The sequence below is a fragment of the Odocoileus virginianus genome, chromosome 3, assembly GCF_023699985.2.
Source record: "Odocoileus virginianus isolate 20LAN1187 ecotype Illinois chromosome 3, Ovbor_1.2, whole genome shotgun sequence".
Taxonomy (NCBI): domain Eukaryota; kingdom Metazoa; phylum Chordata; class Mammalia; order Artiodactyla; family Cervidae; genus Odocoileus; species Odocoileus virginianus.
Window position 1 is genome coordinate 27507148 of NC_069676.1, and position 14524 is coordinate 27521671.

Sequence of the window (14524 nt, forward strand, 5' to 3'; positions counted from 1 at the left end):
GTTGGAGAAGACTTTTGAGAGTCCCTTGGACTGCAAGGAGATCCAACCAGTTCATCCTAAAGGAGATCAGTCCTGGGTGTTCATTGGAAGGACTGATGCTGAAGCTGAAACTCCAATACTTTGGCCTCCCCATGCGAAGAGTTGACTCATTGGAAAAGACCCTGATGCTGGGAGGGATTGGGGGCAGGAGGAGAAGGGGACGACAGAGGATGAGATGGCTGGATGGCATCACCAACTCGATGGGCATGAGTTTGAGTAAACTCTGGGAGTTTGTGATGGACAGGGAGGCCTGGCGTGCTGCAATTCATGGGGTCACAAAGAGTCAGACACGACTGAGCGACTGAACTGAGAAGAGTACTCATTAATCCATTACTAATTATATGTGCAAGATGTAACTGGTAACCTCTTTATCATGGCTTTTACTGCAGTAAATTGAAGAACTCAAAATAATTCGAAAAGCCTCCCAACAGTTCACACGTAACATCTCCTCTACACTCTGCTGCGCTGTGCTGAGTCAGGCAGTCGTGTCCGACTCTTTGCAGCCCCATGGACCACAGCCCACCAGGCTCTTCAGTCATGGGGACTCCCCAGGCAGGAACACTGCAGTGGGTTGCCATGCCCTCCTCCAGGGGATCTTCCCCACTCAGGGATCCAACTGAGGTCTCCTGCACTGCAGGCAGATTCTTTACCAGCTGAGCTACCAGGGAAGCCCCCTACACTGTACCCACTCTTAAATTTCTCTACCACAAATTCTCCTATCAGCACAGTTTATGAATATCTAACCCTTGACACTGATAGAAGAAATGCCACATCCAAATTTGCCACTATGAAAAAAATGTTCATTGAATGGAATCTAATGTATTGAACTCATAAATGGCTTGCTCTCATTTTGTCATGAGAAAAATGCTATAACCAGTAAGAGTGTTCCTGACCTAGGGAGGAGCAGTAAATGAGTCATCTTGGAACCTGATTTGCCATAAATGACAAGATACAATAACCATAAAACCCTATTATCATAGTGTACTTACATGTATACATTTACTGACTACATCTGATATAAATGATATACTACATGCACAATATACTATAACTGAAGCACTAAACTATCTCCACCAAAGGGAAAAACAGAAACAATACCTCATCAACAATGGTAAAAAAGAATAAAGCAGAAGGACAATTACACCAAAAAACCATTAAGGCTCCTTCCATCCTTAGGTTCAATGAAAAATACAACTCAACAATATTGCAAATATGATAAATATAACCCAAAACTAATCAAATTTTGATGAGTAACATTCTTACACTAACTTTAAAGACAGGAATTGCTTTCATCACTGAGGTTTCTAAAGATTTCGAGAGGAATAAGGACACTACACGTAATGACCAAGGGTTCAATCCAAAAAGAAGATATAACAATTATAAATACATATGCACCCAACAGAGGCTTCCCACATGGCTTAGAGAGTAAAGAACCCGCCTGTCAGTGCAGGAGACGCAGGAGATTGGGGTTTGATCCCTGGCCAGGAAGATTCCTGACGGAGGGCATGGCAACTTACTCCTGTATTCTTGCCGGATGATCCCATGGGCAGAGGAGCCTGGCGGGCTACAGTCAGCAGGGTAGCAAAGAGCTGGACACGACTGACGCGACTGAGCATGCACACACACGCACCCACCAAAGGAGCAGCTCAATATGCAAGGCAAATACTGACAACAATAAAGGGGGAGAGATCGACAGTAACACAATAACAGTGGGGGACTTTAATACCCCACTTTCATCAATGGACAGACCATCCAGACAAAAAGTTAGTAAGGAAACACAATTACATGACACTTTAGAAGAGTTGGACTTAACTGGTATTTAAAGAGCATTTCATCCAAAAGCAGCAGACTACACATTCTTCCCAAATACACATGGAACATCCTCCAAGACTGACCACATGCTATGCCACAAGGTGAGCCTTGGTATATTTAAGAAAACTGAAATCATATCAAGCATCATTTCTGATCACAATGCTATGAGATTAGAAATAAACTAAAAAAAAAAAACTAAAAAACACAAACATGTAGTGGCTGAACAACATGCTACTAAACAACCAATGGGTCACTGAAGAAATCAAAAAGGAAATTAAAAAAAAAAAAACCTAGAGACAAATGAAAATTAAAGTACAATGGTCCAAAACCTATGGGATGCAGCAAAAGTTGTTCTAAAAGGGAAGTTATACAGCAATACAATGTTACTTCAAGAAACAAGGGAAATCTCAAATAAACAACCTAAACTTACACCTAAAAAAACTAAAGAAGAAAAAACAAAACCTATAGTAGAAGGAAAGAAATCAAAACAATCAGAGCAGAAATAAATGAAACAGAGACAAAGAAAACTGCAAAGATAATGAAACTAAAAGCTGGTTCTCTGAAATCATAAACAAAGTTGATTAACCTTTAGCTAGACTCATCAAGAAAAAAGGGAGAGGACTCAAATCAATAAAATTAGAAATGAAAACAGATAAGTTAAACTGATTCTACAGAAATACCAAAGATCCTAAGAGACTACCATGAGCAACTATATGACTGATAAGGGATTAGTCTCCAAAATTCACAAACATCTCATGACACCTAACAGCATCGAAACCAACAACCCACTCAAAAAAATGGGCACAAGACTTATGCAAACATTTCTACAAAGAAGACATACAGATGGCCATCAGGCACATGAAAAGATGTCCAACAACGCTAATTATTAGAGAAATGCAAATCAAAACTACAATGACATATCACCTCACATCAGTCAGAATGGCTATCATCAAAAAACCAACCAACAATAATCACTGGAGAGGGTGTGGAGAGGGAAGGGAACCCTCCTTCACTGTGGTGGGAATGTAAATCAGTACAGCCACTGTGGAGAACAGAAAGGAGGTTCCTCAAAAAACTAAAAATAGAGCTATCGTATGACCCTGCAATTCCACTCATGGGCATACATCCAGAGAAAAACACGATTCGAAAAGATACATGCACTGCAATGTTCACTGCAGCACTGTGTACAATAGCTAAGACACGGAGGCAACCTTAATGTCCACTGACAGAGGACTGGATAAGGATGTGTATGCATATACGACGGAATACTACTCAGCCATTAAAAGAATGAAATGACGCCATTTGCAGCAACGTGGCTGGTCCCATGGAGTGCCACAGTGAGTGCAGTTAAGACAGAAGAGGAGAGGTATCCTATGACAGCCCTTGTATGTGGAATCTAAAAAGAAATGAAACAAATGAACTTACTTACAAAACAGAAACACCAACTTAAGAGAAGGAGCTTATGGGTTGCCAGTGGGGAGGATGAGAGGAAGGGATAGTTAGGGAGTTTGGGATGGACATGTATACACTGCTATATTTAAAATGGATAACCAACAAAGTCCCACGTACTGTATAGAACATGGAACTCTGCTCAATGTTACATGGCTGCCTAGATGGGAGGGGGGTTTGGGGGAGAAAGGATAGATGTAAATGTATGGCCGAGTCCCTTTGCTGTCCACCTGAAACTATCACAACATTGTTAATCAGCTATACCCCAGTATAAAATAAAAAGTTTAAAAAAAAAAAATTTCTAGCAAAATCTGAATTGGTGCCTTAATTTAATCTGATAAATTTCCCTTTAACAAATTTTCCAAATGTCAAAACTCCACTAATTGTGGTGCTATACTATTCAAAAGATGCTATTGAATAAGCAATACAGTAGCCTCACGAGAGATTCTGAGTGTGAAACCCTGAAGAGAACTCACTTCATTAACCTGTTCCTCTTGCATATATTTTCTATGCATTTCTTTCTTATCTTTACACCTCCCTCCCCAATTAAAAAGACAATCTAAAAGTAAAAGGAAGTCATTTTTTCAAAAAGAGCTAAGAGATGTTCATAAAAAAGGAAATTAGTCATTTTTAACCCTGAAGCACATTGGAATCACCTGTAGAAATCCTAAAATAGACCAATGCCCTGGCCCCATCCCCAGATTCAACAGCATAGGTATCTGTCATTTTTTGAAACTCCACAGAAAATGTTAATGTGAAGTCAGGGCTGAGAACCACTGAACAAGCTGCCTTCTCCACAAGCTCTTTCTCTCACCTACTAGTAAGTATTAGCACTCCTAGCCCTACAGCAAGGACTGAAAGCACTATCTTTAAAATTGCCCAATTTTGTTCTCTTCTTTATTCTGCCACAGAAAAAAAAATTTATTAATTTTCAGTTGGAAGATTTTTTTTAAAAAGGGGATATAGTAAAATTTATTTTATTTGATGTTCTCATTCCCAGTGCTCAAAATTTTATTGTTCAGTCAGCCTTCAAAAAACAACTTTCATTAGCAGATTAGATTAACAGTATATAAACATTCAACACATATTTCAGTAATCAACTTTCAACTATAAGAAAATACTCAAAAAAATTAAGTTTCAAGGGCTGATTACATTGATATTTTAACTACTCTAATATTTTCAGAATCTTAAATATATTAAGAAACACTAGCAATAATATGCCCTGACATTCATACATTCATATGGCAGAAAAAGAATTCAGTAAATAGTCTACCATTTGTTTAAAATAAAAACTGGCATTACATGATTCCACATCTTTAAGGTTTACATTTTGGGAGGTGGGGGGGGGGTGTTAATATTGTTTTCAGATTCCTGGAACAAAAGAATATAAAATAATGCTTTATAAAAATATGCATCTACAAATATGTTTCTTTTTCAAATGTCTCACCAACAATTGATATCTACTAGTTTCACCTCCAAAACAATGCTAGGTTATTTTTACATGCCAAACTAGGATTTTATGAAAAGGCTTTATAGCCATCCATATAGCAGAATATCAGGAATTTTCTCTCCTTGTAACATTACCTACTATGTTCACCTGAAAGTATTCATTGCAATAAGTATTTCACAGAAATAGAAAATAAACAAGACAGACTGGGTGTAAGGGAAAAAATGAATTTTCACTTCCCTTTTTATTAAAGGAAATTCTTACTGTAACTTTGACTCCAATATATCATACTCTGATACCCTGCCAAGTATACCACCTGAAGTCAAAACCAAACAAGTTTAAAATAAATAACACAATTAATAATTACAAAAATTCATAAGTCTACTTTTATAAAATCTTCTTGTATCATATGGTATCATACAGCTAATTTCAACTTAAAATTTTAAGAAACATAATTTTAACAAGCCCAGTTTTTTAAACAAAGGCTATTACAAAGTAACAGTGCATTCAGAGCATATTCTATTCAAGGTAATTTACAATGAAAGTGGACTATGGTAAATTCTAGGTTGGAGAAAACATCCCATCCCCAAATTTTATTTTCTTCCCTCAAATAAAAAAACTCAGTATTTTTTTCTGATGGTCAAATAATGCACAATCATAGCTGAAAATCCAAACAATACAGAGAAATATAAAAAGTGTAAAAGTAAAAATCATCCCAAATCTATTTATAAATATGTCATTAACATAAATATCCTTCCACGGGATGGATGGATTTACTCTGTATATTTACAACAACACCGCAGCGATTAGAATTACAATAATTAATCATGTATACTAATTATGTATTTATACATACATGTATCTCCCTATATGTCCCCATAAACACACACACACAATTTCTTTCTTTTACACATACAATAAAGAAATCTTTAAGATAACTTTCTTGAAACTAAAAATACAAGAACTGTTCCAAGCACTCACTCACTCTGCTTCTGCCTTTTCATTTCAGCAGACCAAGTTTGAGGTTACTTTGTGTGGTGGCGGGGGGCGGTTATTTTGTGTGTGGAGGCGGGTGGGAATGCAAGTGTGCTGTTTTTGTGGACTGCAAGAGGGAAGATTAAAAGATTTGTCTGTTTGCTTGTTTTATTTAAACACATATGCACACAAACACACATACACACACACACTTCAACTCTGGCTACAATTTTCCAAACCCTGAGAACTTTAAAGGTACTTGGCTGACTGCTTCACATAACTAGCCCATGGTCCTAAGCAAAATTGCAAAATACACAAATTTTTTCATGGCCTCTCCCCTTTTGGTCAGAAAGAGCATCAACCGATCAATGAGGATAGGAGGGTTCTATTAACCAGGTACATGACAAGCATTTCAACCTTCCACAATTCACTTCAGTTCTAAAAGTCGACTGTGGTTCTCCTCTGGCCCTATAATTTTCTGGGGCCGGGGGCGGGGCGGGGAGCGGGAGGTGGCTGTAGTCAAGATAATATAACACCCATCTTTCCCTCCTACCTCAATGATATTCGTTGACTCAAAATAAACCAACGATTTCTGACTGATAAATTCCCATTTCCTCAAGACATCTTACTCTCCTCCAGGTGTCACAAAGAAATCTGATGAGATCAATGATGTTGGGCAAGTTTTGTCCAGGAAGGCGGGCGACAACACACAAAAAAATTTAAACAAGTTTAGAGGTTCAAATTTTTAATTTAAAGTTAAAATAGCCGTATGAAAGTTAAAAGAGCTTTTTTCCATGAAAAAAGTAATAACCGATTTTATTGACTCGAAAGTTAGTCAATAAGAAACTAAGCAGTGTTTTCAGCTCCTAAAATATTCATACCTGAGCATATTTAAGACAGTCACATAGAAACAGCTTTCTAATCTTTCATCTGTTACATCTGCACAACACTTTAAAGTTCAAAGTGCATCTGTATGCATTATTTATTTTCATCCTTTAAACAAATAGATGTGGTGGTCACTATTGATTGCCTCTATAACATCCACTTCCCCCATATTCTTCCATCCCACAGTTTTTTACAACATCCTCCCTCCACCATGTAACTCAGGAAAATGTGACCCCGTCCCCAATTGCAGGGCCTATATCCTGATTAGTAGAAACTCACTACAGTAACCCTGTTCCCCATGTCATAGCTGGTTTAGAAGTGTATGCGATCTAATCCCGGTCAATAAAACATGAAGAGGGACTTCCCTGGTGGTATAGTGGATAAGAATCTGCCTGCCAATGCAGGGGACACCGGTTCTATCCACAGTCCACGAATATCCCACATCCCGAGGAGCAACCCACACAGCCGACAGCCGGTGCGCCACAACTACTGAACCTGTGCTCGAGAGCCTGGAAGCTGCAACTATGGAAGCCCATGCACTTAGACCCGGTGCTCCGCAACAAGAGAAGCCACCGCAATGAGAAGCCCATGCACCGCAACGAAGAGCAGCCCCTGCTCACCTCAACTAGAGAAAGCCCATGCAGAGTAGCAAAGACCCAACACAACCAAAAGAAACAAAAATTTAAGGGGGAAAAAAAACATGAAGGGGAAAGTATGCAGGTAGGCTTGTGCAAAAGATGTCCTGGTCAATGCATCAGGATCCTGCTACCTACCAGCAGGAGGAAGAACCCCATACACAGAGGAAAGCAGAGCCAAGTAAATTACACAGGAGCTAACCAACACTGAAAAACCAGCCCTGCCTTCATACTTCAGTGTTCCATTTCAGAAGCGACTGCATTTCTGGTGTTGTGATGTGTGACACCAAGAGAAAGAGTATACTACATCTACCTTTCCTTCTCTAACTTGGACCACCTTCTCCTATACCTGCAGGCTTTCCTTTCCACTTGGGCTGAACTAGACAGGAAAGGCGAGTAGTTACCATAAGCTGTTAGACCAGCACGCTTTGCACCAAGCTCAACAGCTCCTGGTATATCAAGGGGATGGCATTTCCTCTTCCAGAGAACAACTTCCTCTCCCAACTCACTCCTGCAGTCCCACTCAGGTTGAGGAGATGGTGGAATTACAAATGGTCTATCCAACCCTGACACTGTGTAACATCTGAAAGGGAACCCAAAAATCAGATAAGGGACTGTATTAGGAAACAGGTGGATAGCATGTGACTTGATAATTGAACAATTCATCCTAAAATATGAATGACTATGTTCAGGAAGACCAGTATTTCTCTCTTTTTTAAAAGGGGATATTGTTAAATAAATCTCTGTGAGTATAAAAGAGGTATTATTTCAGAAGTAGATACCTCTTTATATATTATTGTTAACCAACAGTTCATAAATGACTTTAACAAGGGGAATCATAAAAAATCTACATACTTTAAACAGTTTAATGCCACCAACACTAAAACAACCACAAGACGTCTTTTAATGCAGGTTGCCAAGGCCTTTCTTTCAAGCATAAGTCTACAGATTGTAGTCCTACTTTATTTTTCTTGCAAAAACCACACCCATAGTACATCACCTGCGATTTCCAGCTTCTGTCTCTTAAACATGGAAAGACATCTCACAACTCTTAAAAGCAATTTTACTGAAGAATCTTATTGTGAAATCTAAGATCTTTAAGGTTTTCCTCCCAATCATTTAAGTTATTTCACCTAAAACTATTTTAACTATAATTGACTTCAACTACTCAATGACTCAACTGCTTTTCAAAGCAGTCACTGGGTCTCAAGATAAACACCTTTTTGTCTTCATAGTTCACTGAATAATGTTTCATTAAACTATGTAATTACAACAAGATGTACAACTGCCATTACCTTTTATTCCCATCAGTTACTGTATACCTTGGTATACAGTAGTTTGGTATAATCAAGAAACTAGAGGGTAGTCTACTGCCTTTTAATGTAACATGGACATCAAACAGTAAATGAATGGAGAGTACAACAATCTTCTCAGTGGGTTAAAGAGAGGCGAGTTCACAGATTCTCCTGTAATAGGCTATCCCTAAGAGTCTTTGCTGATTCTACGCACCAATCAACCTTCTGACAACTCATATACATCAGCAACTTCTACATTTAAGAGAAGACTTGCACAGTCTTCTCTTGCAGTCTTGCCTGCACTATGTGCCAGGCATCACATCCTGGCACTTCATACGAGTTTTCTCAATCCTGATGAAAAATATAATGGCAGAGAAACTCTCTATCTCCACTCTTTTCAGCTAATGAAAGTAGTTCAGCACCTAATCAGCTAAATATATGTAATAAATTTGAATACAGTTAAAAGTCTGACAACTCACTGAAGAAAAGAAACATTAGAAATTTGTGTTTAAGAAAGAGGGCATCCATCATGAGATTTTTACCTAATTACAGTAAAAGCTGTAAAAAAAAAATGTGGATATGGTATAGTCATTGGATATAACAGTTACAGATTTTCATCAAATTAAATTATAACTATGTGATAAGTCATTAGTAAAAAAATTATCAAAATGTGTCTTACTACCACATACATAAATACTTCATGTTCAGAACTAAGATGATTGTCAGGGATAAGAAGGGGAGAATATAACCAGTCACTTAACATGGTTAAAGAACAAATCACTATGCATCTTCCTTACATCCCATAATAGAAAGAAACCCAAATATTCACAGTTTCTAAATCTCAACTTTGAGAAGGGAGCTGGAAAGATTATGGCTAACAGCAGTCTCCACTGTCTCTAAAACTTACCAATCTCCACGTTTCTGTCTCATTCCATGTTTCCTGACTAGTTCAGAGGCTCTCCAAAGTCACTTTACATTAATAGACAATACACACCTGATTTCTACATATTAATAACCCCATGCATGGTTCTTTCCTATAGATCGTCACAAAAATGAAACTCTGCGGTAGCTTAAGTTACTAGAACCATATCTTCTGCTCCAAGAGACTCTACGATTAGAAAACTACAGATATCCCCAAACCACCATTTCCAAAGAAATTACATCTTAGAAAAACAACACCCAAACACATACTAAAAACACTAATCAATACCGCTAAGTGCCAAATGTGAAAGAGAAGTCAAAAAGGAAGATTAGGGAAGATATCACTGGTCTAACACTGCAAAACCAGAAGAAAAAAAAAAGATTTAAATATCCCCTCTGTTACTCCCAAGATATATCTTGAACAGGATGCTTAAATTCTAGAAGACTGTTTCCTACTGTCAAAAGCAAGTGTTATACCACCTAACTCATAGAGCTGTCTTATAACAGTATCATTTAAGGTCCACAGACAAAGTGGGCATTAAATAAATTGTAATAGGTACTGTTATTATTGGGAGATTTGAGATACAAATTCAGTTATAAAGTAAGTCCTTGGTGAACACTAAGAAGGGAACAGTTAGTAAGAACTGTCAGTCTCCCCTGCAACATGACTAGATGATTAAACACTGGTGTCATAAGGGTGATATTTTTTAAGCACTCCTTTGATAATGATTAAATTGGGGGTTAAATTTTTTTTAGAGTTGTTGCTACTTAAGATGACTAAAAACCTTGCACATATTTATCCGGAACTGTGGAATTTTCTCATGTTGTCATCTTACTATTATAGTCAATTCTCATCCTATGTAGATTCCTCACATTTCACTTCATCCATAGCAAATCTCACCTTAAAATGTATTAACAATAATATAACTATCCAAAGATCTGTATTTTATTGTTTATTATTTTCGCACTCCCTCTATTTAGTCTGATATATTCTTTTAGAAAGCTCTTGGAAACTAAACCACCACTTGTTCCATTCTGAAAAAAATATGAACCAAAAAACCATGCCAGAATAATGGTCTATTACCAGCATGAAGGCGATTACAGAGGGGACCCAGAGAAGAAATGCAAAGATTCCCACTTTCTTCCAAGTCACATGTTTAAAAATCTAGATCTATTTCATATAACCAACTGCCAGATTACCACACACTCATATCCAAAAGCAAGTAAAGAAATATGACAAAGCCATGTATAAACTGTTTCATATACTCTTCTGGATCTCCTCTATAAGCATGAATGATAACAAATTGACTATTCTGTTATACTTTGTTTCCTTTAAACTTACTAGCCTTATTTTCATAGGTACTCCCTATCACCTTAGAATCTATACACTTAGATCTTCATATGGTGAACTGACTCATTTGTAAATACAAGGCATTCTTGATGTCCATGGACTGATCACCACCTAATTTTATAGCTTCACTTCCCATAAAAACCTCCTGGCACAGCAGCCTTACCTCCAGTTCAACATGCCCCACCATACCAAAACATGTCCCTGCTCAACTGCTCCCTTCACCTACAAAAATACCACCTCTACACATACAGAACCATTTTGACCATTAAAATATTTTAAGGCCTAAATGGAGTATTACCAGCTTTAAACTCGTTTGTAATTCCCAGTCAAAAATTAGTCTCTCTCTCTCTCACACACACACCATCACCACCACCCCCACACTTCCGTACATCTCTAATAAGCCCCACAGGAGTCCTGTGTTGCAATTATTTCTGTGCCTGTCTGCTTCTCCCTTAAAGGTAACTAACAGGATCTGATCCCTCTTCATGTGTCTACCCACTCTTTCATCCTCAACACACAGTAAAAGTCCCTTGCACAAAGTAAAGTTTCAGTTTGAACTAAACCATTCCTTTGTTTGAATCCTAGTTCTTTTATTTGAAGTAATAAATGCATTTCATGTGCTGAAGATTTTGTTATTAGTTAATGCTTACAAATCTAACAATGAAAATGTCAATAATTATATAATTCATTAATTTTTCAGTTAACGACCTCTTGGTCAATGAGCACACTAAATCATCAGTAAAAAAAAAAATCATTTTCCAAGATTCCACCAAAAGTCTCATACACATCAACATTAAAGTTAAACTTTCTGTTCCCCATTCTAAGAACTACTTACACCTGAGGCATATCCAGAAAAGGAAGCTCCCTGAATACCAAAGTGTCTATACACTCTGCTCTGAATCTATACCAAAGCTATGCCGTATATTTTATTACACCTTTCTTCCAATTCCCATAAATATGATTTTCATGTTTTGTACAAACTATATGGTTAATGTATATAAAATATGAAGATAATTTATCTTAGCTCAGAATACAGTTAAAGCAAAAGTTTGGGAATAATTATAAAATACACTAAGTACATCTCTCCACTTCCCTCCCCCCAAAAAGTTACTAAGAATGTCACAAACCAGATCTGATTTTTGGTGGGAGGTGTTTTCTGACACTGGCCTCACATCTTGCAAGTTTTGTGATACTTTTCTTTCACAATATGCTTATTTATAAGGAAAGCAAATATTCTTCAAAAACATACACATGGCTTTACTAGCTAGATATTTTTAATTTTAAAAAGTATTCTAAGTAACCTCTTTTACTCTCTGTGTGGGCCAATGTCATTCCTATCACAAGAAGTAACTGCAAACGTAAAAGATATTAAGTACTGACTTTTTCTTAACTTACTAAAAATCAGTAGGTTGTTAATTGTCCAATTAAAGTCGATGTTCTAAAACCAAAGGTTAAAAAAGGGTCACTTGCTGACCAGCCTAGGCACTCATTACAACAGAGTTAAAACTAATTCGCACAATGGCAGCAACAGTAGCCATCTCCCACACACACTCTCTCCCACCCATTAACTTTTCCTCCTTCCCTGGGAGAACTGGAACCATCCTAACAAGGCCTAACTACCCCCACCCCAGAAGCACACACACATCTCCATCACCACCCCGCAGAAAAGAAACGTGGGGGCTGTGGACCAAGAGAGCCGACGCTTCTGTGTGTCACTTCCCCTAGCAAGTAGAATAAACAAACAAACCAGCAGCCTAACAGTAACCATCAGAGTAATTTTGTTTGCCCGACTAATGCCTTGGGTAAGTTTTGAGCTAAGTCAAAAGCTCTAACAAATAGGTAAATCCCTGCCCCCTCCCCCCGCAACCTGGAAACAAATACCCCATCGGGAAGTTTCTCCCCGAAATGAATGCTAGCCCGACCCCTCCCTCCAGCCGACCGATAGCTCCCACCCTCTTGCCTAAAATCCCTACTCCGAAGGGAACTGTCTGGACAAAACCGAGGAGCGCTGGGGGGCTGCACTCCCGACCTCCCAACCCTCCCCCCAAAAGCCCCTGCGTTTGCCCACCTCGCCCACCTCCCCGCGGTCCCCACTCGCGCCGCCCAACTCGGGCAACTTCTGCGGCCAGCCCGGCCCGCCGCCCGCGGCCCCCCTCCTGCCCAGCGAGCCCGCGGCGCCCTCGCCCCCCGGCCGCGGCCCCCTCCAGCCCCGCGCCTCCGCGCCCCCGCCCGGGTCCTCCTCGCCCACCCCTTCCCGAGGCCCCCGCTGGCGGCGCCGCCCCCGCCGCACCCCACCCCACCCCACCCAGCCCGGGACCCCAGCCCGCCCAGCCCCACCCGGGCAGGAGGGCGCCGCGGCCGCGCCGAAGATGCCGGCGGGCCGGGGCCGCCCAGCTAGGCGCCAACGCAGAGGGGGCTTTACCTCAGAGGCGCGGCCGCCAGCGGTGGGTCGGGCCCGGGCGCGGGCGGCGCCCCCCGGTCCGTCAGTCAGTGGCGGCGGGGGCAGCGGCGGCACATTGCTCCCGCCGGCGGCCGGAGGAGGAAAGCGAGCCACGCAGGGAGGGAGCGAGCGAGGTAGAGGGGGAAGGAACGAGCGAGGGAGGTAACGCAGCTCGGCTCGGACTCGGTCCCCTCACTGCTGCCGGTGCGTCCTACCGCCGCCTCTGGCCGGAGAGTCGCCGCCCGGGCCGCTGCTGTCGCCACCGATGCAGCCGGCAATGAATGCACAGCGGCGCCTCCTCGCTTATCCGGAGGTCAAACATCCTTCTGCCTCGGGCATCCGGATCGGCGCCGGACCCGGAAGTGAACGCTTGGGGAAAAAAAAATAAATAAAAAAGGGAAGCGTCTCTCCAGCGGCGGCCGCCCCTTGAGCTGCCCGCATCAGCGAAAAGAGCCGAGTACAGCCGAAGGTTACACCGACTTGCTCAGATTGGTCGGCTTGCCGACCGGAAGAAAAGCAGCTTGTTCATTGGCTGGAAAGGCCTATAAAAGTCAAGCCACGCCTCCCTCCCCACCTCCGCACCCGTGGTGCGTGTAGAGATCGTGGAGTAATTGTGGTAATACGTCTGTTTCCCTGGGTGAGGCCTTGGGAGAAGAGGCTTGATTAGGTCTCTGGCAAGAACTGGGAGAAAATCGCCCATGGTTTAGAGGAGGAATGAAAAGTCCCCCGCTGCTTGAATGAGCAGAGAGCCTAAGGGCGCCATTGTGCCAAGTCAGGTTGCCGAGGCTTTGCCGAGTGTGAGGAACACACCCCTCCAGGTGCCAAAGAATTTGAAAGCCTGGGCTCAGAGAATGACATCACTAGATTGACTTTTTCCCCCACTTTTTTGTAACTCCAGTGCTGTATCTAGCATTCAGACGCTTAAATTGTGGCTCACGTTTGCATTCCATTTGCTGTCTATAGAGAAGTCATTTGTGAGTTCAAGTAATCCTCTCAACTAGATAGTGTGGTAACTATTATAATTACTGTTATGTAATATTGTCTATCTAGCCAATCTCCTGAAGTTCCTGGAAACCAAACATCACTCAACTCATCAACTCATCAAACTGAAACCGATTCTAACTCTGTTCTCCATCCAGTTCACTCTGCCCAAACAGGGAAGGCAGATTACATTCTCTCTCTTAACGGTTGGTTATATAGGAGACCTCTGTGGAAATCAATCCACCATGAAGGCATTGTAGAGGACTCAGAAACTATCATTTCTTGGAAACTGTG

General features: G+C 40.7%; 1 protein-coding gene across 7 annotated transcripts in view; it reads right to left on the reverse strand.

The window, feature by feature from the left end:
• Positions 1 to 13662, reverse strand: part of CSNK1G3 (casein kinase 1 gamma 3) — a 121009-nt gene extending 107347 nt beyond the window's left edge. For 4 of the 7 annotated variants that reach the window (XM_020888776.2, XM_020888777.2, XM_020888773.2 and 1 more), the window contains exon 1: positions 13232 to 13662. The gene's annotated coding sequence lies outside the window, so the exon portion shown is untranslated. The remainder of the gene's footprint in view (positions 1 to 13231) is intronic. The other 3 variants (XM_020888775.2, XM_020888779.2, XM_020888780.2) reach the window with 3 other exon arrangements.
• Between the last annotated feature and the right edge of the window lie 862 nt (positions 13663 to 14524).